Below are 27,234 nucleotides of genomic sequence, written 5' to 3' on the forward strand. Positions count from 1 at the left end.
GAAAACGGGACGCGAGCGCGGCGGCTCAAAATGGCGGCCGCCCGCGTCCCGTGTCAAGTGGAGAAGAGACGGCAGCCAAAGATAGCAAAGCGGCAATTACGAGCGCCGCTGATGCTCGTAAGACACGGGGGACCATGTTCCGCCGTGTATTGAAGCCGTTTGCCAGACTTCGTGTGCGGGGAAAACAGCAGAAGAACAATGAAGAGTCCCGCGTATGTCCGGAGCTCACGGGAGAAGCGCCATCACCCGCCGGCGCGTAAGCCACGCCCCCCATTGCCAGACATTTTCAATCCATGTAATCAGTGCAAATGTTTTTAACATAATGACCTTTGCTGATTATGGTTCATTAGCAGGTTCGTAAAAACATGAATGGCACTTACTGTTCAGTGTCTGCATTGATACACAAATTATAACATGTACTATATTGGTTTGGTATTTGCACTATGCACTTTATGTCCTTTTTGAAAACATTTCTTAATGCACTAGGCATTTTATAGTTACCATCAGTTAGTCATCTGGTACACAGTATCAATGTATTGCGCAGTATCTATTCACTGTTTTTAAGATTACATAATGTGATATATATATATATATAGTTTTGATGTTTGATGTCATGAACTGTTTTCTATGTCTCTGATTTCAAAATGGTGCACACTAGACTGAGGAAGGCTGCTGTGTCAGCTGAAACGCGTCTCTTTTGCTGGGTCTGAGGAGGCTTATCTAATAAAAGGCCTTAACCCAAATAGCCCTCGTGTGCGTGCTCTTTTCCAAATGGAGCAGAGGTTTCTTTTGTTATATATGTATATATATATATATATATATATTACAACTTAGTCCCCCAACGAACACAGGATCCACTGGAAAGGAATTGAGACCGCCACTCCAGCCACTTTTAGAATTCGTGAGAAAAACTTAATTTATTCTTAAGTTCATTACAGCTTTCTTCACAGCATCAAAACCAACGCGTTTCGTTAGCTCCCAACTAACTTGATCACGGTTGTGACAGTCAACAGTAGGGACCTTGTTTCCATTCAAAAAGTGTTTTTTTTCTTTTGACAATATCTTTGGTGCCGTTTGATTAATCTTTGCAACACTTTCCAAACTAATGATCCACTCAGGTCAGCTTCTGTCTTAAAAGTTTCGGGGTAATTTATCAAGTGGGAGCTGAGAAAAAAGGGGGTCCCAAAATGTGTTTTCCCTATGTTAATTTCCATAGGAACTTTAGACAAAGCTATAGACCGAACAGCTGAACGGAATTACACCAAATTTGGCAAAAAGATAGCTCTTGGTCCAGAAAACATGCTTTTTTTTAATTGTGTAAATCTATTCAGTAGTTGCTGAGAAATAAAAAAAAAAAATATCGATATCTGAGCACCGAGGATTTGTGACTCCTCCCGAGCATGAGCTTCATTCTGATTGGCTGCCAACACTCCAAACCAGGACGTTTTGGCAGCCATCTTGTGACTCGGTAACAGAGTCACAAGAAAACAGTAAAAAAAAGTAAAAAACAAGAAAAAGGGGCAGGGTAGAAAACCCTGACCCCCTAGGCCTGTTCAGGGGGTCCCGCAGGGCCAGAAAACCATTTTATTTAAACAAAATGGCAGAATTCACGCTTGTTGTAGTTTCCCAAAAAAGTACAGTGGGCTCTGAATATCCCCAACTTCTGGTACCATTTCCTACCAAGAACTCTGGTCTCCTTGCACCGAGTGCTTGGTGGGCTGCAGATTGGTGAAATCGCTTGAGGTCCTCTCGTGACTCCTGTGCCTCCGGCCTGTGGGTCCACTTGAGGGTAAACTTTGCTTTTCTTGGGCTCCCCTGGTTGCTCCAGACCTGTCCTGACTCCCCTTGCTGTGGTGAGTCTCCTGGACCTTGCTGGTCTGAACCATTTCCATCCTTGATCTTCTGCGTGGGTTGCCGTTGCCAAGGCTTGTTGGTGTTCCCGCCGGACTCCGATCCCTCAGCACTCGACATCCTTTGTGAGACAGCTCGCTGCCAGCTCCTGGTTGTCCTTGACATCTCCTGGACCCTGTGGCTGCAGAGACAAGAACCCCATCTATGCTCCTGAAGCACCCGACATCTGTGGACTACTGAGCCCCTGATCCCTCCTGAGTGACCCAGACTCTTTTCCCTCTGCTTTCAGGTAGTGTTCTACAAGAATCCACCTTTGGATTCCAACTGACACTTTTCTTCCTTGCAGCAGCGGCTCTTCTTCCAAGTCCTCCATTGGGTTTGACAGCGGTTTCTGATTCCATTCCAGACCCATGCACTCGGCATCCCTGGGAGGTAACTTGTGTACCTCAGTATCCACGGGTGGGGTGGCTCTCCTACCTCCTCACTTCCATGGGGTTTGTTCGAAATCCACTGGGAAGGGTCCTTAACCTCTAAAACTTCAACTGCGACTTTCCCATAGAATTGTACGGAGCACGCGGTCCTGTTCCCACACTGCACCCGTCCTCCGTGGGGTCCCTACTTACTCACCTTGGGCGGTTCCTGGGGGTCTTAGTCATTTTAGAACCTCTAGACATCATCTTCACTCGAGTCGTGTTTCTTATACCACTATTTATGGTTTGGTCCCCCTGGGGCCCACTGTGTATTAGTGTTATTTACTGTCATTTCGTTGCTGAAGTATTATGATCTTTGTGTTTATCTCTGTGTAGGAGATACTGTGTCATACTAGATAGTGTTTTATTCATAAATACATATTTGTATAACTACTGTGTATTTCTCCTTTCATTTAACCAATACTATAATATTGCATTCTGGAAAAACGAGCTGCTTAACATTCCTTAAAGACTAAGCCTGAAGCCTGCTCTCTACAGTTACCACTTGGATAGCTTTCTACGGTTATATTTGACCTCTCAATCACCATAAGGGCTGTTTGGACTGGTGCAAGGTGCCCACTTAAATTAGTGGACAGCATATACCAGGCCAACTTCTCACATTGCCACTCTCACATTTACTCATTCACGCATACACTCACCTATTCTGCCTTTCACATACACTGACCAATGCTGACATAATCATGCACTCACCTACACAGCCATATAGACACTTACTCACCTATTCAGCTTCTCACACATGCACTCACTATCCCATACAGGTACTGACTCACCCACTCACTCTTCCATCCAGGTAGTCACACACCTCCTCACCCAAACACAGAGACACTCAGATAACCATATGGATGGTCAACCAATCAATAACACATATAGCCATTCACATACCCATTAACACACTCATACATCCACTTAGACATCAACTGACATACAGATACATTCACACAACCAGTCACTCATCCATACATTCACTGAGACTCCTAATCACTCACTTATACAGTCAGTCACGCACTCACTCAGTTATCCAGTCACTCATACACCCACTGATTCACCAATACACCTAGGTATATATATTTAACACTCATAAACTCTTTTAAAAGACTCACAGTCAGTGGATGATGTCATCACTGCTGTCATCTGTGATGTCGTTAGTGATGTCACTGACCATGTCATGAGTGATGTAATATGAGAGGTCATAAGCAGTGCATTGAGGGGGCGCAAGTTATAGTTAACTCAGGTATCTATAAGAGCTGAATTTCTCTGGGTTTTTTTGCGAGTGAAATGTCAGCCTAACTATAATATCCCTGTAACCTTTGGTTTTCTTATTGAATTTCTAAAGTTTTTTAATTTCTATTTGCTAACTATAACGTCCCAGTAACCTATGTTTTGTTTGTGAATTTCTAAGGTTTTTAAAAAGCTAATTCCTAATCATAACGTCTGTGTAACCTTTGTTTTTCTAATATATGTGTGTATGTGTGTGTGTGTATATATATAAATATGATCCAAAAAAAGCTCCATTTTGCTGGGGGTCCCCGACCTTTCAGGGCGGGCTCTGCAAAAAAGGAACAGAGAATCTTGTTACTGTGGATTATGTTTTACCAACTGTAGGTTGCACCACCCAATAATAATGTCCAAAGTGAATTTATGAATGTCCATCTAGTGTCGAAAGTACTCACATTTCTTTATTGTTCTTTGATTTTGAAAAACATACTCCAAGCAGCCAACGCATTTCGCTCTATTAAAAGAACTTCGTCAGGGCAGAAATAATCTGTACTTCAAAAAATTTCAACTTGAAAATTGTAAAGGGGTCATCCGGTTTGTTCCGCTAATTACTCCCGTGCAACACTCACCTCAAATGTAAAATCAGCAGGCAAAGAATAAATATGTCTCAAATGCCTATTCAAATTGTTTCAATCGGGCCTAAATCCAACTCCGATGTGAATAATGATGTAAAGGCTGGTGTGCCACAGTATTACGGTCTCCTGCTGCATAGCGTAAAACTTGTGCTGGAGCTCTGGGTAAAATGTTTGTTGGTTAGTTGACCCGCCCCAGAGGAACGGCAGGGGCAGTGGAGTTGTTTAGTCTCAGACTCGGAGGGATATTTTGTAAGGATTTACTGTCTCTGTTTTCTTACTTAGTGGGGGGTGCACCACAAACCCCGAGTGTTTGTACGGGTTGGCTGTTGCCTTGTTGTTCTGTTACTGTGGATTGTGCTAAAAAAAAATGCAGAGCCCAACTCCGACTTCCTTTCAAGCCTGACATTTATTCGTCTGCATAACAGCATTTAAAACCACTCATTTCCCTTATGCGTTTCATCGTGTGCCGCCTTGCTCACAGGTGAGTGTCATTTAATCCTAGTGGTCACATGGCCATGAGATCAACTACAGGCCCCATGATGCACTAATATCCAGCTTCCATGGCATGACAAGGTGAAATATGACATTCTGCTTGATAGCGTTTTTGTTTGCCAAATGTCATGAAATGTAATGTCATCAATAAAGGTGCATACACGAATTACTTTGCCAAGTGCATGTTGCTGCTGTCATATATACATGTATTACCACTCTGGCAGGTATAGGGTAATGTGTAATACTTTCTGTCGGATCATTATGCGGGATGTTTTGAAAGAAATATACTGGTCAAATGTTAATAATTGTTCAAAACTTATATATTAACTTTCAAGCATCTGGTGTAAGCTCTGCTGAAAATTTGCTGAATTACATATTGGAATTCCTCAAAAATGAAAAGTGTACGAACATCAAAAAATATTACATTGTCACTCCAGGGGGTGCATGCTTTTCTTTAAATATTCAATAAACTTAAAAAATGTTCTCTTAAAATCCAAGCCTATCTTTCATCCTCATCTTGGGGATACTAATGTTTGTCTACTCGCTCCCTTTGCTATTATGTTCCTCGAACAATCTTTTTACTCCCACTTAATCTTGCAACTGTCACTGCAGTCCCCTCTGGTGGATAGTTAATCCTCATTGGAATTTCACTTTCGAATGTAAACATTTTTTGCATTCTGTTGTTGATGAAAAACACTAATTATGAAGTCCTTTTTTCAGGTACCATTTACAAAGCCTTCACGCTACAACTGTAACTGGGTGAAATAGAAATGCAACATTGTGTACAGGTTAATGAAGAAAAAAGTCAGAATTATTCAGTTAGAGATTAATTGTTCATTAGACATCACAATATGTTATTTAATGGCAGAAAAGTTTTACTTTCCATAATTAAAAAGCACATGGGTAGAACAACACCTGCTTTAGACAAAAAACATGTGCATAGATAATGACCATAAAATGGTGGTCTTAAATGTGTGCAATTACAATATATAAATATAATATGCATTCACTGAAAAAAACATTAAAGTAATGTTAAAGTTTCAGTGGACACGTAACATTTTAATCAACAAAACAACTGAAAATCAACAGATATAGTTAACTCTGGTTACTATAACTCGTGCCCTGAGGTAGCTATATCTTGTGCCCCGCCATGCACAGTTTTCTTAGCAATATCTTAATTGCAAATGATCCAGTGATATTATCAATGATATCGTAGAAGATGTCATGAGTGATGTAATATGTGGGACAATTAGCAGCACTTGGCGAGGGTGTGAATTACAGTTACCTTATTAGGCCCTGGTGACCCCATCCCCCAGAGCCGAATTCCTTAGGAAAGGATAAGGGGCTTTTGGAACCCCCTTCCTCAAGCTTTAAGAGTCCTGGCAACCCCATACCCTGCGACCTATGTTACAAATAAGGGGGTGGGGGCACACGGCCCACCTCCACAGGCCCACTTGGGCTCAGGGGACCCCATTCCACTGAACCTATCATAAATAAAGTGGAGGAGTGGCCTATCTCCCTGTGCCCCCTTGGGCCCAAGGGATCCCATACCCCAGGGCCAGAGTTGGGTGCCCTGGTGCCCTCCTGGGCCGCTAAAAAAACCCACTAGTTAGCAGTTATTGGGGAAGCTCTAGGGCCCCAATGGCCCTAGCCCCCTCCCAACATGTTGTAGGAGCTGAAATTGCTCCCACTTGGCAGGAGCAGCTGCGTATGCTTTTTTCCACCGGGTGAGAGCAATATCTGTTTTCCTGCCTGCAGGAGCATGGGCAGAGACACAAAAGTCTGCTCCCATCTGCTGTGAGCATTTTCCAATCTATTGCTGGGTGAGAGCAGAAATGCCTTTCCTGCCCATGCCCCAGCAGGCAGGAAAGGCATGTTTGCTCACATCCGGCAGGAGATATAAAAATGATTCCACCAGGCGGGAGCAAAGATATAGTTCCCTTCCCACATCTCTCTGGACAGGGAAATTATTGTGTCCCAAGGGTGGCCACCCTAGGACATATCTTCTCAACAAAGTGATGCGAGCACGCTACAACATTCCTTAGAGATGCCCCTCACACTAGATGTGAAAAAAACACATTTACTACTGTTTTTATCCTTGTCAATGGGTTTCATTATTAAAAAGTACACCACACTGGTTGGTAGCCCACAGGACAATTTTAATTTGCCTCTTTTTCCCATCTGAGTTTTAAAATTTAACCCCAGCTCCACTGTAATCAGTTGTTGAAACACACCTCGGACACGCTAGGTGTTTTGGGTGAGACCCCAATGCTGAAGCATGCCACCAACTAGGCTGGTGGGTGAGGGTTCTTCTAAAAAGACCGAAAGAGGGTTTATTTGCACAGTGTGAGGTGCATCTTTAAGGAACATGGTAGCGTGCTCGCTTTTCTTTGTTGAAGATTTTGATATGGGAAGGTGATCATGCCCTTACTTCTTACCCTTTTCTTTGTTACCCTTTCTCCCTAGGACACAGCCAGTGAGCCAGCCCCGGGAGATGAGCTCTTCCAAGCCTTAAGAGGCTAAGCGTGGCCCTCTCCATTTAAACTTAAGTTTTCCCTTGGAGGATGAGGTCCCAGAGGCCTTTTAAAGCGCAGGGAGGAGGGCTGTACGGCCCGCTCCACTTCATTTAAATATCCATCCCAGAGGATGTGGTCCATGGGGGGTCTTAAAGGTTTGGGCAGGGGCAGGGCCACGTGGCTCCCTCCCTTTTATAATTTTAGAAAGAAAGGGCCCCGGCAAACAAGAAAGAACTTGCGAGGCGCAGGGAGTATATATCAATAAAAAAGGGGGCTAGGCAAGCCAAGTAAGAGCTATATCATGAGTACAGGCAAACCAAGGGGAAAACGTACAAATATAGTATATCAAAATATCATACTTTACAATGTTGTTATTTTTTAGCACAAACAATATATTTATATTATATTGATTATCACAAATTGAACACTGATAAATAATTTACTGTATAAAAACAAGCAATGTAATCTAACAGTGTCCTATATTCCAGTGTATATATAGAGCTACTCATTATTCACTTGAAAAGATACATAATACAATCATTCTTAGAATCATCAAGTGATTCTAAGAACAATCCATGAAGCGAATAGCGGAGATTAACAAGAAGCCTGGCGGTAGGTATACACACTACGTACGTTTCGGCTGGAATGCCTTCGTCAGGAGACCGTCACAACATTCACTATATAGAACACAGAGAAAGAAAAAAAATCACAGCTAATTGTAGTTGCCTACTCATTTAATTCAATGTCTATGCCTTACAAAAAGGTCATTCTATGGTTGCAATCATAGTAGATAGGTTAGACCTCTAGAGACCATATTATGCGTTTTTCTCGTTGTGCAACTACTTTATCCATCACTGTGAAGAGCAAAAGTTAAAAAACTGGTAAAAAAGAGAAATTAAAAATGTTCACTCACCAAGTTTAAACTGACTGAGAAACATGATTTCGGAAAGATCATCTTATGATAAAAAGAATAGTCATATGCAATTTAACAACAACACAGTGCCCCCATTCAGGCAGAGTTCGTGTAATGAACTATGGAGGAATTATTGAATGCGGCAAATCCCGACGTGTTAAATAATCCATAAAGCCCCGAGTGATATACCAGAATGGACACACCAAAGAAAATAACAAAAATTGAGCCAGATTACCTAACTTGAAATGCGGCAAGAGATTGCAGGAACTGTCTGTCTCAAAAATTAAAAGCCAATAGTAATGTGATACTGGAGACTATAACAGTAAACAAAAGGGGGAAGAAACATGATGAACAAGGTTGGTGTTGTGTTACACAAGTCTATAAAGCGATTGGCTCAATGTTGAGATCTACCTTTTGTTGTATATATGAGGCCACACACTAAGAGAGTCCCATCATGTTGATAGTGATAGGCAAACTAGTCCATCTTTTATGTTGAGTGCTTTGGATGATATAATATGGAGGAAACTGGTAAAGAGAGAGAGAGCGGGCCACAAGTTAAAACAATAACGATGGCCCTGAAAGCCGACCATAAAGTATTTGTGAGAATGGCTATATATTGCAAACAGAAGAAGGTAACAGTTACCAATATAAATCGACCATTATTGGGTAGAGTTCGGAGAGTATAACAATAACTTCATCCTGACAGGTGAGCTATCAATAGTTAAAGATATAACTGGTAGCAATACCTCTGATCAAAGTAAAGTAAAAGGACATTTGTTTAACTAATTAAATACAAAATAACGTATGGGGCAAAAATCGTCCAACAAACTTACAATTAAGTTGTATATTTCCACTAGTATGGAAGTGGTGTGGACCTTGAGCAGTTCTTTGAATTTAAACGATAGACTGCGTGGCGCTAAAAATAGAATAAGATACACACAAGTGGCATATATGTCCCTGCTGGCAGAGAAAGCTACGGCTGAAAGAATGGGTGGAAATAGCTAATACCGGCAGAATCTGAGAAAGATCGGCCGCACGTCGTCTTGCGTGCTTATATATTGTGGGAGTGTAGTCGGCCCTGTTTATAGGTCTTGTCATCTCCGGATGTTCCGGTCTACATATTGCTATTCCTTGCATAGAATAAAGAAAGAAGACTGTAACTTGGTACACCATATTGGGGAGGGTACATGACTTACTTAGAAAGGGAGTTCAAACGGCTGCATTGATATTTAACTTTGTGCACCATGTTGAAAATGTTGAAGAGACTTAAAAGCTTGATAACGAAGGGAATTCAAAATGCTAATATATAGAACTATGACTACATGCTCCATGTTGGCATGGTTAGAAAGGTTGAAGGGGTTAATTGCAGTGTAAATTCAGAAGTATTTGTAAAGTGCACAGCTACCTCCAGAGAGGTGTCCCGGCGCTGGGGGCTGTCGGGAAGATTAAGCAAGCTATTGCCCAGAGTAACATGGTGCTGGGCTAACCTGCTGCCAGAGGGGGAGTCGAAACATGAAGCCAGAGGTCAAGCAGGCACCATGGCTGCTGTGCCACACCTCCTCCAATATAAAGGGAAAAGAATTCAGGGGCTCCTTAACCTATGTGTAACACACAAATGGACTGAAGATGTATGGAAAACAAATAGATCAAAGCAGAATAGATGGAATAAAAGAGCTAAGTCTTATTCAGAGCAGAAAAGGTGAAACAACATCCTATATGATACTCCTATGAGTACTTTTTGCTGGTAAAGATAAGGAAAGTATGTATCAGAACACAATAAGGATGCATCAAAGCAGTGGGGATCACGGATCAATATTTAATAGTTGAATTTGATTGCCCGATCCCAAGAGATTTCCTGGTTGAGAACGTGTTTAAAGGTATCTAAAAGGAAGAACCAATAAATTTCCTTTCATTTCCCCACTGCTTTAGTGTTGATACCTACTCTAGATTAAATTGTCTCAAGTATTGAAACATTTGATATCATCAGGGGTATGGTTCTTGTCCATATAATGTTGTACCACGGGTGATGACATTTTTTTTTGTCCAAATGGCAAATCTATGCTCTGTGAGTCGTGTGCTTAGAGAGTGTGAAGTCTCTCCCACAAGTAGCCCAGGTTGCATGGACATATCAGTAAATAAATAATATCTTTGATTTTAAAGTTAAATAGCCCGTTCACAGTGATAGTATGTCCATTAAATTGGAGGCTAGATGTTTCTAAAGCCAGCGTTCATATTTTACACATACTACACTTGTAGTTTCCTTTCACTGGCTGCAGTCCGTCAATGTTTCTCTGTTCCAATATTTCTTTTGGTATCATTCTGGATCTGACTACATGATTCTTAAGATTTTTATTTCCACCATAGGCATAGAGAGGTTTAGTTAGCTTATCATTGTGTTTTTTATTGGCATTTCATATATGCCAATTCGAACAATCTATTTGGCGGATTCTCTCATTAAGCATGGAGTGGCATGTCACAAAAGCCACTGTGGAGGCATTTTTAGTGGCTGTATTTGTCAATAGATGCTGTCTATCATAGAATCTGGCCCGTTTATTTGAGTCTCTCACTAGTTTATTGGGGTTCCCACGAGCTAGAAGCTTTTCCTTCATGGTCCCTGCTTTAATGTATATTAATAGTATATATAATATTATTAAAAGTATATACTAAGCTTACAGCACGCAATACCATGTTACATTACGATTGTTTCCACCCTTCCACCAAAAAGAACAGTATACCGTTTGGTCAATTTTTGTGCATTCGTCGCAACTGTACTAGCATAAAGTACTAGCATCAAGTCTGAGGTTGCTTCTGGCTCTCACAGGGGTCCCTCTGTCTCGGGGAACAAAACCCTAGCCTGGACGAGTCTCAGTCATGTGATCCAGGAGTGTTGCCACAGGTGCAGAGTTTCCCTCTTTTGGTTTGTGCAGGTCTTGTTGTCACAGACTTGGGTCTCTTCTTTGTCCTCTTTGATGCAGGTTGGTTCAGAACTGAGGTTCTGATGTGAAGTGTAGCCCTTAAATTCTGGATTTAGGGACTTTAGGGGTGTGGGTGCTAGTGAGCAATGGACTACTAACACAAGGGCTTGTCGGTTGATTGGACCTATTCACCTGTCAAGGTTTCCTTTGCCTTCATGTTTACTTTTTCCATTGAGTGAGTACGAAATTTGTGACTTTGTGCAGTAGCGAAGACAACACTTTTTCCTTATTTTACTTGAGGTTTAAAAGAGCACAATACTGTGAAGAGTGAAAGTGAAGTTGTTTTAATTTTGTCATTATTTGATCCAGTAAGAAAAAACACGGGACCAACCGGAGAACAATTAGCATGGGACACCTTCTGTTTCTTTCATCGTTATAAAGATTATTGGTTCATATTTGATGTAACAATTCACTGAATAACATAACTTGAAAGACCTTTTTTGTGAGATATTTTTGTGAAGTACAACTGGAAAGAGATCTAAAGGATATTTTTTATTTTTTCTGTGTGGTTGTAACCAAGGGGCTGATGGGCGGCAGCTCCGCATGGCAACAAGACGACTCAGTGCCTGAGAAGCAGATGGGCAGCATCCTGCCCGCACATGAGGGCCTAGGTTATTCAGACTCCAGATCACATGGATGGGTGTAAGGTTAGAGTGGCAGCTCCTTGACACCACGATCCACCTGCACAGTTTCTCTGGAGGTGGAGGGAGATCCATCAAGCAGCCAGGAGGTTGGTGTGAGGACTACCAACAGAGGGCAGGAAGATCACTGCCCCCTGCAGCCATGCGCATAGTTTACTGGGCACTGCCACGCCACCATTTTGCACCCAGTGCCTAGGCTGAATTCCCAGCTTTTTGCTTCCATTTAACCCTCACGGATGGGCTGTGCTCTGTGCTTCCCTGCATGCTGCACTCAGTGCCAGTCAAGGAGGAGGGTGGGGGAAGGGCAGGTCAGTGCCTGGGTGGCATGGAATGGCAGGGCAGGAGGAAGTGCCTATGTCACAGACAAGCCATGGGATTTGTAGTTTGATCGCTCTTTGAGAACGCCTTTCGAGAACGCCCGAAGGAGTCCTGGTGGGGTAAAATGGGCTCCCAAGACCTGGCAGAGAGGCTTCAGAGGGGACCGCCCTTCAATGCTGCCAAACAGCTTGTCACTAGCAGCAGCATGAAACTGTGTAACATAGTTCATGATCATAGTCAAACTCTGCCCGTCATCTGTCCCAATGTACCATCACAGTTTACAATCATAAAACATATCAGCGATGTGTTAAGTCCAGAAATTTGAACCGACCTCCCTGTCTCTTTTAAGGGCTCGTTCACAGTATTGAGTGTCAGCGGATTAGGTTCCATGGCTCTCGCAGACTGCTCAAACTCTTGTGATGTTTCTAGTCCTTCACTACGTTGAGATGGTTTATTGATTTTCTAAGCATGAGGAAGGTATAGAGTAAAGGTAGCTGCCGATAAACTCTTCTACGTGGAGGTTAGCAGGTTTTTTTTAACAAACTCCGTCCTCCAAGCAGAGCACAAAGTGGCAAAAGTCCACACACTCTACTGGAGGAGTGGAGTTTACTGCCCATGCCTAATTCCTATCTTACCAAGGCCATTGGATGAAACTTAGTCTCATTGTCAGCATTGTACACCTGGTGACTAACACCAGATATAATTTGGTCTGGGGAAACCAGTCTAGATGCCATCATGGTGACACTGACACCTGTATCCCTCAGAGCCTCTACCTCAGTCCCATTGATCTTTGGCCTTTGTCTATACTTCTATGTGCTTGGAGGCAAGAAATCCTGGATGTCAATATCCACCCCACACAGGGAAACTAAAGTAAGCTCAATGTAGCCTCTGGCCTCTCCAGAATATATTCACTGTCCCTACTTCTGTTATAGAACTTTCTTTTATGTGAGCCAAAAACAGTCTTCTAGTAGCTTCTGCTGATTGGCCAGAGTTGGACTTGGCCCTGTTTGCAGGGTTAGCCCCAAACCTTTTGCTTCTTCCTGCTATTTTTTCTGACCTGTTTTTGTTAGCTATAGGAGTCTGGGCACTTTACCACTGGTGATCAGTGCTAAAGTGCATATGCTCTCTGAATAAATTGTGTTTATGGATTGGTGTTTCCCTGATTGGCATATTAGACTTACTGGTAAACCCCTAGTAAAGTGCACTAAATGTGCCAGGGCCTGTAAATCAAATGCTACTAGTGGGCCTGCAGCACTGCTTGTGCCACCCACAGGAGTAGCCATAAAAATATATCTCAGACCTGCCACAGCAGTGTCTGTGCACAGTTTAAAACTGCTATGTCAACCTGGCAAGGGAACCCACTTGCCAGGCCCTAACTTTCCTTTTTCTTACATGTAAGGTCCCCCTATGGTAGGCCCAATGTACCCCCCCCATGCAGGGTTACAGTATATGTGCAATATAGGACATGTACTGGTGTGTGTGACATGTCCTGGTAGTGAAATACTGCCAATATCGTTTTTCACCATTAAAAGTCTATCTGAAACTTATGATGGAATGAGAAATACTTTGTAACATTTTAAAAAGTATAACTTCCCATTGAGACAAGATAGAGAAATCAGGTTTAGGCTCTCTGAACTTAGAATTTAATAACACAGCTTTTAGTAAAGATGGTTCTTAAATTGTGCATTTGAAAATGCCACTTGTAAGAACAACAATTAATGGACACAATGCAGACCAATGTCATACATTCATCCCAGTACAGAGATCTGGGCCTAAATCCATCGTTTATTTGCTCCCCATGCCATTCCAGTTTGAACACAGCCATTTGGAATTCAGTCTAGACCCTGCTCCCTATGTGAACAGTCCAGCCTGAACTGCCAGTCCAGGTCCTCCCCGGACAAGAAACAATCATCGGCCAGGCTAGCTTGAATCCAGTGACATGGAGAGCATGTGACCCACGTCTGGGGATACCCGCCCTTGCCTGTGTTTAAACTGGGGTGGCATGGTGAGTAAGTATGGGCGAAATTTGCGAATTCGCGGTCCGCAAAATCGTGCGAATTTGCGAAAAAAAATTGCTTGTTCGTGGTGTTTTTTGCGTATTCGCGAACCGCTTGCAGAGCACCAACCACGAGGTTGCCCATGCGGCCATCTTATGCGCGTTGCGTATTTCCGTTTCCGGGCGCTATTGGCAATCTCGCGTTGTTTGCGGCGCGCTATTACGAGTTTGCGCGTGTTTTTGCGTGCCCGCGGGGGAAATATCGCGCAAACTTACCCACGCGGTCCTCAATGGGCGCGGCCATCTTGTTTTTCATTCATTGCTATGGTCCTGTGCATGCTTTCTGAAACCTGCTTGAATCTTTGCCATCCTTTCTTTCTTTGAACTTTTTTTGCTCTTTTTTGCTCATTATCTATCTCTCTATTTGTCTAGATCTATATTTTGTGTTTTTTTCAACTGTTGGTTACTTTATAACTACTTTTTTGGTTTAGCTCTCTCTTTCATTTTTTTTCTTCCCCCTATTCTTTTCTTCTTTCGGCCAGGACCATGGCAAAGGGAGCCGGCCAATCAAAGGGGAAGGGTCCCGCACCCCGTAGCCGGCTCCCTTGCGGGCGATTGAGGGGAGTCGATGTAGTGACCAGGGAGGTTTTTACCAAGGTGGAGGTGGCCACCCTGATATTTTTTGTTCAGCGCCGCCTCCCTAAGACCTTGGCAGCATGGGGCAGGCCCAGTAAAGGATATGGCCTCCGGGAGCGTCAGCAGCGGTGGGATAAGGTGTTCCGGGCCATGCGGAGGGAGTCGGGGGTCCGGCGCACCTATGACCAAGCGAAGCACCGGAGGGCCGACGTCCTCGACCGGGAGCAGGACCTGCTCCACCTGCTAGGTGTGGAGATCCCTGGCCTTGGTGAGTAGCTATTTAATAACTACTTTGTATTCTTCTGCTCTGTGTTATATTGCTAATATATGTCTTTCCCGAAGAGCAAGAATGCTGCCTATTCGATTACATTGCAGGTAAAATAGTGTTTAAATAGCTTCTGTGATTGCAGGTGCTCACCTCCTCAGTGGCGTTGCTACTATGCTTACTTATTTGAAACTTTGTGCTCATTTGGCCTGAGAATATGTATGAGTGTAGTACTTTACAGAACTGCGTAAAGCTAGAGAGACTAGAGACTCAAGTCTAGTCCTTCCTTTGTACTCCTGCTGCCACTAAGATGAAGACATAGTGATGGATTGATAGGTTGAGTATATTATGACTTGTTATTAGTAGTAGTAGGACATTTTTTAGTGCTCTGCAATCATGATGACGGACTGCGTCTGTCACGTCGCGTGCTGCTGAGTGCTGGTAGTCGTAGTACAACCTTTTTGTTGTTAGTTTAGTTAGTGATTTACATAACTTTCCAAGTAGACGGTCTTCGAATCCAGCAATACTGTACTAGTAGTATCCTCCTAGTTGACCAGATCAGATAGGTTAATACATGTAGTGCAATTGTTGCTAATTTGTTTCCCCGAGATAATTTTAGATTGTGGTCAAAGAAATCAAATATTTCAAAAAAACAATCATCCATGTTGTGTTTCTTTTTTTCATGATCATCAGCACCTCCCAGGGGCAAGTCGACTAGCAGCACCATTGAGACTCTGGTGGAAGAAGGTGGACAGTCACAGCAGTCCCTTGCAGGCTCTTCTGCTGGCCTCAGTAAGTTGTTCTATTGTTATATTAATACTTATACTTCCCTAACTTTTACAGCTCCTATTCATTACAAACTGTTTCCTAATTCTATTTTTTACAAAATAGTCTTTGATCTTCTTCTAATCTAGACTACTTTCTACATTCTTATCCTGTCTCTGCCATCACTCTCTGTGCTACTACTATTTACGATTATGAGTCGGTCTGTGTAGGTAGCTAAGCTTGCCCAGTCGGCAAACGCTGTTAAACAAAACTCTGATCCAGAACAGAAGTTGAACCCCCAATCCCCTGACCGACTATCTAGTGTGTCTGACCAATGATTTTACGACCCAGAAGAACAGAAGAAGACTACCGCAGAGTCCCGGCCTATCTGAGTCACTGAAACATGACTGCCAAGTGCAGTAGTTCAAACCCTTCCCCTCACTCACTTGTGAACAAAAACCACACAGTGTTTGTTAGTTTTAAAGTTTTATTTTCAATTAAGAAATGAAAAAAATATTTCTTTATTTTTCATAGCGTAGTATTCGGAGCGAGCACTGCTGATAGATGACGTTAAAGTTTAAACAATATTCCCATGAATCAAATTACCTTAACGTAATAGTTAACAGACACATGAAATTATTAGAAAAACTGTGCAGAAGCCACCACCTTATTTAAAGTACTTAAAGTACTGCTGGTGATGACTTACTAGTAGTTGGTGAATCGTCCGGTTGGCAGAAGGGCAATGTAATCTTCTTTCTGTAATTAGAAAAATGGTGCACGTTAAGCAAGCATTCATCAGTTGTCCTAAGAAGTGTAGCATTTAATGGAATAAGCATATAAAAAGTTAACACCCTCCCCAAAACCGTTACTTTTTTTCAATCCCAGTAATAAAAAATGTGTTATGTAACATGTCCTTCAATTACGAGATGAAATAGGGGGTTGTGTATGGCATCTGCAAATATGACATGTTTTCTCTAGACGTCACAACATCTGATGCGGCACAGATGACCACCAGTGCCAGGGCCAGCACTGCGGAGGGCTCCACTCTAGGGGAGGATGCAGCGGTGCCACCAGGAGGAGATGGAGGGAAGGCTCAGACGGTGGTAAAATATTATACTCCTTACTTATTGACATTTTTGAGTAGGCTCGTAAAGGAGTGTATGATGTACTGTACAGTACACTAGTAAAAATACACTGTACTGTTAAGAACAGTTACTAATTTAGAACTACTTTTTTGGCTATCACGGCGAAGACAGTCAACCTTGACTTGTAATAGCATTAGCAGCGGTACTTCTCGGGTAAGCAATGGCCCCTCTTTTTGACTTCAAATCAGCTGGCAAACTTTTATCGTGAAGCCAAGTCATATCAGATGTACTTTAGGGATGTGAAGAACGAAAAGTGAAAGAAGGGTGAAACGAAGCACAAGCGAGTCTTAACATTTATGACTGTAAAGAATGGTGTTTTTGATTGCAAGTCAAGAGAAGAAGACGGTGGTTTCCAAAATATAATGAAAACAAAAGGGTGTTGGTTGGTTGTTGAGAAAAAGAAAACTTGGTACATTTGAGACAATAAGAAGAACGATAGACGTACTTTGGAAGTCTGGATGTTATCTTCTTTTTCCTCATCGATACTAGCAGAGGTGTATGATGTAGTAGAGCAGACGCTGAGTGGATAAAGATTGTTACTTTGAACAGCATGTCAGTGCCAGAGTAGCAAAGCTGAGGAAATTCAAATACTAGAATTTGTGATTGATCACAAATACTTCCCGCCTTGACTAACAGTACAGTACTTTACTTTGCAAGCGCAGCATCTATTGTGTATGGATTGTATAGTTGACAACATTATATCAAGTCAAGTCCCTTCCTCCACCAATTATGGGTTTCACACATCCCTATGTTAATAATTTTATTTCAGCTGTGTCATGGGTGGACTATCGCTGTAGTTCACTCAATCTATCAAAACAAAGCACCTAAAGGCATCCATCATATAACCATAGATCATGTGATCAGCAGGATAATGATATATGATCAGAAGTTAATAATCTTCATTCTTCTTTTGTTGTAGTAAAGGCCCAGGGGGCAGTGCGAAAGATATCATTACATTGAGCAGTATCCCTTGATGTAACCGAGTATGGCCAGTGGCAGAGCCACCCCTATAGAAAAGTAAGAGCTTCCTATCCCCACCTGCATGTACTGCTTAAAGTACTGCGAGTCTGCGTCATCATGGCTTGGGTCTGTTTTTCTTGGGTGCAAGCTGAGTGAGATGCCATGCCGGCTACCACAAGTTCACGTACCAGTAATTTCTTTTGCAAAACAAGAGAAAAAAACAGTAGACGTTTTTTATTACTCTCTGACTATGTATGTATTAATGAGCCCATCCCTAGTCCTGCTAGTGGAATTCCTGAAACTCTCAGTAATGTCACAGGCCTACAAAGAAGGCGGAAAGATACATGCCAAAATGTTATACTGAGTTTGCTACTTGCTAGTGTTACTGAGAGTCAACTTTCCGTTGAATTAATTTGACTTTATGTTAAAGAATATTGGCTACAGTATTTTTCTTTCTTTCTTCATATAGATGCTACTCCGAAAAAGCTCACCCGAAAGGAGATGGCTGTCCGGGCCAGGGCCCGTAAGCTGTAGGCTATTTGTGCCGAGTATCGGCGGCTGTGGGCTCGGGAGCAGGAGGGGGAGACAGCAACCACTGCGTCCTCCTCCAGTGCCCGCGTGTCCACCAGCCAGAAGCCTCCAGCCAAACGGAGCCGTGGTCCGACAGCCTCCCGGCGCCGCGGCACAGCAGCAATACAATCAGCTGCCCCCCCCAGAGCCTGGATGGTACGTCAGCGCCGCCTCCATAAAAGAGTGGAGTACCTGGAGCGGTTGGCCGAAAAACATCAGCACCAGCTCTGGGAACTCCGCAAAGAGCTGCGGGATGTGCAGCAACAGCTGTCCACACTACGCCACCGGAGAAAGTGACTGTCCCTTGCCTCTTTTTAAAGACTGTTTGTGGGGGTGGGAATTGGGTGTTTGGGAAAGGGGACTTTTGGACATTGGTTGGGGTTAGGTAGGGGGGTGAGTTGGGTTAATTTGTTTTATTTTTGTACTACATGAATATATTTCTTAATAATTATTTTTCATACCAAAACATAGTATACGCGTTCATATTATTTTGTGTGGGGATGGGCGGTGGTTACTTGACGATAGGTTTCTTCCAACTTGCCAGCATGAATGAAACATCTAGTCCTGAAATGTACCAAATTGCCAGTAACCGAGTTAGTGAATTCAGTAGCCCTACTAGTACTTTACTAGTAGTACTGGCAGTCTCTGCTCTCCTCCCAGTCATAGCCCATTATTCTACCTCTCCAAAATGCTTATCTTACCTGTGATTCGTTTATGAGAATAGGGGTAGCCACAAGGCTGCCTGCATGGCAAATGGTTGGTTGTTGACATGAATCCTCGACGGATCAAATATCATTGTTGTGCTGGTAGTAGTAGTGGTACCCACTGGCAGTAGCAGCATATAAAAAAAAGGAAATGAAACATTGAGTGGCCTGAGCGTAGCATTAGAAACAGTACGATAGATAGTACGCTACAGAACAGTGCCATAAATTGTAGCCTAAGCAGTGCTAAAGTATTCTAAATATAAGTACTAGTTTCGTGGACTATGGCTACTATAAGAAATATTATGAAGGCAAAGGATACTTAAACATAAGTATTAACCATTTGATTCGTCATGTGTACGAGCATGATGTTTGATGCTCAATTCACGATGTCGCACACGAAATTCCATTTTCCAACATTTTTCTGGTGCTTAGACCTTATCCTCCCCTGCAAGTGAGCGGGATTTCTTGTTGTCATAGTCATACCTCAATGAAAAACCACACAGCCCGGGGGAAGAGGGTTAGGGTTTTTGAAGATTGGATGGGAATGGGGTTTTTGGGAAAAGTTTTGTGGAGAGAAGAAAAAAAAACAATGCATGGCAAACAACAAATGGAGAGAAACACGTTTTTGGATTCAAAGATATCCATGAATCATTTAAGGGACATAAAGGCAGTGCACTACTGCATGCATGAAGTTGTTTGCTAAATGGATGGTTAGGTTACTGAAAAGTTGTACTTACTACATCTTATTAGTAAGTATGAGGAAACAATTTGACATTGACGCTAGTACAGGGCTGCATTAATTACGCAATTTCACTTGCCTTTCTGCCCTCATAGAGAATAAACACTTATTATTAGTACATTAAGTTAGTTATAAAAATAGCAAAGACACGTATGAAATAGCTGGAGAGATGACTTTGAAGCAGAGAACAAAGAAGAAACGCACCTAGTCACATTCGTAGAAGTTCAAGTTTTTTACAACAATAACATTTAAAAGATAAGGAGAAGTTTAGAGAGAATACTGTAACTTTATGTTGTAGTTGTCCTGTTGAATTGTTGAAGTTGCATGCATCCAGCCATTCCTCTTCTACGCGATATACTCCTCCATTCCATCTTACGCTCCGTCGATCAATATTGGTGACCAGACCCACTGTCCACTGGCTGCCTGATGAGTAATTGCGGATTGTGTCTGAGTTCAGCGTTTGTTCCATGGCACATGGTAAAAGCCATCCTGTAATTTTTGATGGGAAAAAACAGGAAGTGAACCAGTTAAAAAAGATCTAAGGCACGCTGTGTAGTGCAAAAATAACACTTTCAGTTTTCAGAGCTGACATTAATATTATATACAATCATCACTTCAAAAGTGCATAACCTGGTTCTCCTTTACAAGGATAGTAATAGTAACTATAGTTGAATTCTGCTGATCCACCATGGATTTCCTTTAAGAAAATTGCAAACAAACTAAGACATTCCCAGGAGTGCTCCCGGACCCCTGAACCCAGTCGGCAAAATGTAGAACACCCCCAAGTAGCCCCCTAAAAACATGCGATACTGCTACCAGGTTGAACCCTAACTTCAAAACATGCAAAAACGCACTCTGCAAGTAGGCCCAAACCCCCCTTTTCCACCGTGGATTTTCTTCAAAACACTTGCAATCAAAATTGGACATTCCCTGGAGTTCCCCTAGACCCCGTAACCCAGGTGCAAAACTGTAGAACCCAGCCAAATAGCCCCCCAAAAACATGCAATACTGCAACGATGATGAGGCCTAGTTGAAAATCAAGCAGAAAGCGCACTTTGAAATTAGGCCCAAAAGACCCCTTTCCCACCATGGGTTTTCTTCAAAATACTTGCAATGATTATTAGACATTCCCAGGAGTGCTCCCAGACCCCTAAACCCAGTCGCAAAAATCTAGAACCCCCCAAGTAGCCCTCCGCAGAAAAGCAATTTTGGTAAAAAAAAAATTCCCCTCGGATTTTCTTCAAACCACTTGCAATCACAACAATTACACATTCCCAGGAGTGCTCCCAGACCACTGAACCCAGTCGCAAAAATGTAGAACACCCCCAAGTAGCCCCAAGAAAAAATGCGAAAGTGCTAACCCTAACTCCAAATCGTGCCAAAACTCACTCTGCAACTAGGCCCAAACCTGCCTTTTCCACCATGTATTTTCTTAAAAACACTTGCATTCAAAATTAGACATTACCAGTAATGCTCCCAGACCACTGAACCCATTCGCATAAATCTAGAACACCCCCAAGTAGCCCTCTAAAAACATGCGATACTGCTACCAGGTTGAACCCTAACTCCAAATCGTGCCAAAACGCACTCTGCAGCTAGGCCCAAACTTTTCCACCATGGATTTCCTTAAAAACAAATGCAATCAAAATTAGACTGTGCCAGCAGTACACCCAGACCCCAAAACCCACCCCCACAGACCTAGAACCCCCCAAACAGCCCCCCAAAAACAAGGAAGTGAGCAAAAACTGAAAAACCTTTTCACCATGGATTTTGTCCAAACCACTTGATTCCGATATTAGAACTTCCCCGCATTGCCCCAGACCCCTGAACCCACCCGCAAAAAAGCAGAACACCCCCAAACAGCCAAAAACCAAAAAAAGAAAATCTCACACTTAGAATATTTTCGGCCTAGTTCCCAGATCACTTCATGCGCGCTCTGCAGCTAGGCCCTAACTTGCCTTTCCGACCATGGATTTTCTTCAAACCACTTGCAACCAAAATTAGGCATGCCCAGCATTGCTCCAAGATCCACCAACCCCCCTCAAACACCAGGAACCCCCCCAAACAGCCCCCCGAAAACACAAAAGTGAGTGAAAAGTCTGAAAAGTGAAAAACGTTTTCACCATGGATTTTCTCCAAACCACTTGATTCCGATATTAGACCTTCCCCGCATGCGCGCTCTGCAGCTAGGCCCCAACTCCCTTTTCCCACCATGGATTTTCTTCAAATCACTTGCAATCACAATTATGCTATCGCAGCAGTGCTCCCAGACCCCCAGACCCCTCCCACAAATCTAGAACACCCCCAAACAGCCCCCCAAAAACACGCAATACTGCTGGGCCTCAGTTTAAATTGTGCCAAAACGCTGTCTGCAACTAGGCCCAAACCCCCCTTTTCCACCATGGATTTTCTTCAAACCACTCGCAATCAAAATTAGACTATCCCAGCAGTGCTCCCAGACCCCCAGACCCCCGCCACAAATCTAGAACACCCCCAAACAGCCCCCCAAAAACATGCAATACTGGTATATTCAAAACATGGCAAATTGCGTTATTCACGAAAAATTGCTGTTTTCAGCACTTCCACTACTTCGATCCTCTTGAAACTTACCTGGACACTTGTTCCAGCGATTCCCAAGAATCTCAGCAAGGCAGAACAAAATCGAACCACTGCGGTCTTTGAAGAAGAAGAAGAAGAAGAAGGTCTACGACTAGTTTTCACTTAGTTTTCACCCAAACACACGCGCCCGCAAAACACCAAAAAAGGCCAAAATTCTGCCAATTCTGGACCAAAGAACACCAAACCCCCTAAAACCTTGCCAACATCATTATGAACGAGCCTGCATCGGGCCCTGAGCCCTAGCCTGAGCGGAAACCCTACCAACTTAAACCCAAAAACCCTAGTGAATCGCACTGAACCCTGAACCCTAGATATGCTTTGTCTGTCTGTGTCAAAGAGCCTAGGTATGCTACATCAGGAGGATGCTTCACTCAGTGGTGCGTGCCTTGACCGTCTGCATGGCCCTGCCGCAAGCATGGGACAAAAATCTGTTCCGCTCAAGAAATTGCAATTTTTCGGTAATTTCGCGAGATTTGCGAAAAAACGGAAAACAGCAAATTTCGCAAACATAACGGATGTTTGGCCCAAGCTTGAGGCAGTGCCATGCAGACGGTCAAGGAAGGCACCACTGAGTGAAGCAACCTGATATAGCATACCTAGGCTCTTTGTCAGACAGACAAAGCATATCTAATTGTATGCAGCACGCCACATAGCCCCAATTTTACATGAACTGCTGTCTGGAGTGGACTCTGCCTGGCATAACAACAACAGTACACTGCCTCGCCCTCGACCACTACATACCACGAATAGACAGACATGTAGTTCTGCTGTAGTAGTTGTTGTAGACTGGTTTACCTGTTTGCCACTCACGAATTGGCCATAGTTCTTCCGTAAACCAAAGCTGATGATCCATCCATCCCAGTGAGTGACTGTAAAGAAAAAAGATATATTATTTAATCAATCATCATGGTGTATTGGCAAGTGAGTCCATTCCAAGGACATTTTGCATATTGTAAAATGCAACATAGTGGCCCCTGAATTTGAAGTACAATTTGAATTAAACAAGGTAAAAAAAACTGAGTAGTTGACCTGAGTTACAATTACTGAGTAAAAGATTAAATAATAGCTAAAACAAGACATATGATTCATCATTTCATGCACAAAAAACAAACAGCAATTGGTTTCATCAGAGCCAGACAGCCATTGCTGTCCACTGCATGCCATCTTCTCAATTATTCATTACCTGTTCTACTTTTTGTCCGCATCTACTTCGGAAAGTGAGGGCCCACAGGGCAGCCTCTCCTGCCAATATCAGTAGTAACTCTGTCAGCAATCAGCAAGCATGTAGTCAGTCAGTAATTTCAGTCCCACTTGAGAGGACTCGTCGTAATCCATCCATCTTCCTTGTGGGAAATGGATAGGGGGAGTCTGGAGGAGGAGTATAGAGGAGCATGATTGAGTTGTGAACTTGTGAACCTCAGGAATGCAGACTGCGGCACCTTCAAATCAATTGGGAAAATAAGATGAAGACAGTGCTGCTGATGGACTTGTTGTGATTAGGTGATTAGAGTTTTGTTGTGGTAAAAGTTGCAAAACAAAGAAAGACACACAGGAATAAAAGTGAATAAGGACGGAAAAAAGGAAGTCATTTTCAGGCCTCGGTGTCAGGGAAGTAGAGCTCGTCCTCAAACTCTATGAATTGAGACAGGAGTAGGTCAGCTAGCAGGGAAGAACTTCCATCACCTAAGTCGGTGTCCTCTTCTTCCTGCGTGCATTCACCTATTTTGTAATCTGGTGGTATGAAGTGCTGATTCATCTTGATCAGTGTTAACCTCTCCACATTTTTGGGCGAGAGGCGGGTCCTTTTTGAAGTTACAATGGCACCAGCAGCACTGAAAACACGTTCCGAAGACACGCTTGCGAGTGGGCAAGACAAATAATGTATAGCCAGGTTGGTGATCAGTGGCCATAGAGGCATTTCCTGTACCAATACAGCAATGGGTTCTTATTAACAAAGACCTCTGTTGGGTCATCCAGATAATTGCAAAAAACACAGTTGATGGACAGAATGTAGAACAATGTCATACATTCACCCCAGTACAAGGATCTGGGCCTAAATCCATCGTTTTTTTGCACTCCACACCACCCTGGGTTAGACACTGGCTATATGCAAATCAGCTCTGACCCTGTGCCTCATGGGAACAGTCTAGTCTGAACTACCAAGCCATGTCTTTCCCAGACCAGAATCAAGCATCCAAGGACCGGTTTCTGGCTATCAGCCTTCATCAGCCTGGATAGCTTGACTCCAGTGGTGTGGAGAGCCTGGGTCTCACGTCTGAGCATACCCAGCCCACTCGGGGTGAAAATTGCAAAAAACACAGTTGATGGACAGAATGTAGAACAATGTCATACATTCACCCCCAGTACAAGGATCTGGGCCTAAATCCATCGTTTTTTTGCACTCCACACCACCCTGGGTTAGACACTGGCTATATGCAAATCAGGTCTGACCCTGTGCCTCATGGGAACAGTCCAGTCCGAACTACCAAGCCATTTCTTTCCCAGGCTGGAATCAAGCATCCAAGGAGCGGTTTCTGGCTATCAGCCTTCATCAGCCTGGATAGCTTGACTCCAGTGGTGTGGAGAGCCTGGGACTCACGTCTGAGCATACCCAGCCCACTCGGGGTGAAAATTGCAAAAAACACAGTTGATGGACAGAATGTAGAACAATGTCATACATTCACCCCAGTACAAGGATCTGGGCCTAAATCCAGATAGGCCTGCACCATCGACTCAAGGTTCTCCAAGGTTGCTCGACTTTGCGTACCATCTGTGGCCTTTGCAGCACTGTAACGAGCAAACCCTTGATGAGTTAGCCAATCCTCTTCCGACAATTTTATGGCTCGGCCTGGTGCAGGTGAGGGCGATGATACGGTTGCTGCTGGTATTGTTAACGGCTGTGAGGGAAAGTGACTCCCTTCGGCCACAGATTCAGAAGTGGAACTTGACGACGGATTGCCTGCTGATTCAGTTGTACTTCTGCCGTCTCCTTGAACTTTCTGCCGCTCTTTTTCGAACCGACTGGCTGACACAGCTAGCCAATGTTTGTACTTTGAAACATCTGCTTCATCAAAAGGAATGAATGCTTTGCTGGCCACTGCCTTTTTATACCGTGGATCCAGAATAGTAGCACAAATGTAATGTTGTTCTGTATTTATGTTTTTAAGTCTTTGATTGTCAACTAGGTGGCTTAATAACCTCTCCGCCAAATGATATGCATCATGCTTTCAGCATCATCTCGGAACGTTGAAGACACAGCCTTCAGTTGGTGCTCTAGCATGCGCAACAATGGGATAGCTTTGCCCAAAGAACAGCCCTCCCACGCGTGAAGACCTCAAAAGGACTAAGCATGTCTGTCAGGCTTGCAACTAGGTTCCATTCCTCCAACTCTACCCTCATGTCTTTCGTAGTAGAACCCAGTTTATAGACATACATATTTATTACCCCCCACTGCTCAGACAGATGCTCAAGCATGTAAAAGGTTGAGTTCCAACGTGTTGCCACCTCCTGGATTAGTCCTTTGACTGGCAGTTTACGTTCATGTTGAATGCTCCTCAGCCAGATATCACATAATCAAGGGACAGAGCTATTTCTGTAGACATCATAAGTATAACGTGTCCTTGATTAGTCTCTTTTATTTGAATTCCCGGATATGTACTTTTATGACCAACAGGATTGTCTGTTTTTTGTTCTCTACTTTGTCCTTCCCCTTTTCAGGATCAATTCTTTTTATGTCAAAAATGTTTTAACATGAGGTGTTTATTGTTTTATATTTGAATGTAATGATAATGTATTGTTTTTAAAGATATCTTTGTGCAATAACCTTTTTTTAAACTGAAAATAAAAGAAGAATCTTAGTACCTATTGATTTGTTTCTGACATTCACTTCTAATATATGGGCTAGAACATTGACAACCATCTTCCCAACTGGTTGTGGCATTCAGACTCACCAAGGGATCCTTTTTTCTCTACTGAATGCTCCTCAGCTCCTTCCGGGCCTTAAAAGAATGGCTGAAATGTGTGCAGATTCTTCGGCAGGTGGTCAGTAACTTGCTGACTGTGTTTTCATTTTTCAAGAAATCTTGCACCACGATGTTAATACTGTGCGCCAAACACGGCACTCTGAAATAGCCACCATCCTGCATGGCCTTACCTATATTAAATTGTGCTTGTATTGTCAACGCTCCGTCCATCATTTCCTTTAGTTTTTCTTTGTTTGCCATAAGTTGGCAGGGTATGCTCAGACGTGAGTCCCTTGCTCACTTTGCCACTGGATTCAAGCGAGCCGGGCTGAAGAAGGCTGAAATGCCAGAAACCGGTCCTCGGTAGCTTGTTTCCGGTCCAGGGTAGGCATGGCTTGGCAGTTCGGGCTGGACTGTTCCCATGAGGCACAGGGTCAGACTGAATTGCATATGGCCATGTCTGAACTGGGGTGGCAGAGTGGGCTAAAGAATGGTGATGGATTAAACCCAGATCAGTTGACTGGGGGTGAGTGCTTGTATTGTCAATGCTCCGTCCATCATTTCCTTTGGTTTTTCTTACCTATATTACTGCCATTATCCGTGGAAACATAACCAACCATGCGATTTCTTGGATGCAGCCATTCAGAGACCTTCCTATCAAACTCGTCCAAAAGGTTAGGTGCAGTATGAGTTTTCTCCATGGCAAACATGGCTAATGTTGCATGTTTCCGAGTAGCTTGAAAAAGTATGTCCGGGTCAACACCTACATTTGTCTTGTCTCTAACCCTTGCAAAAGAGACCCAGTATGCAGTGATGCACATGTAAT

The sequence above is a fragment of the Lissotriton helveticus genome, chromosome 12 (genome assembly GCF_964261635.1).
Source record: "Lissotriton helveticus chromosome 12, aLisHel1.1, whole genome shotgun sequence".
NCBI classification, from domain to species: domain Eukaryota; kingdom Metazoa; phylum Chordata; class Amphibia; order Caudata; family Salamandridae; genus Lissotriton; species Lissotriton helveticus.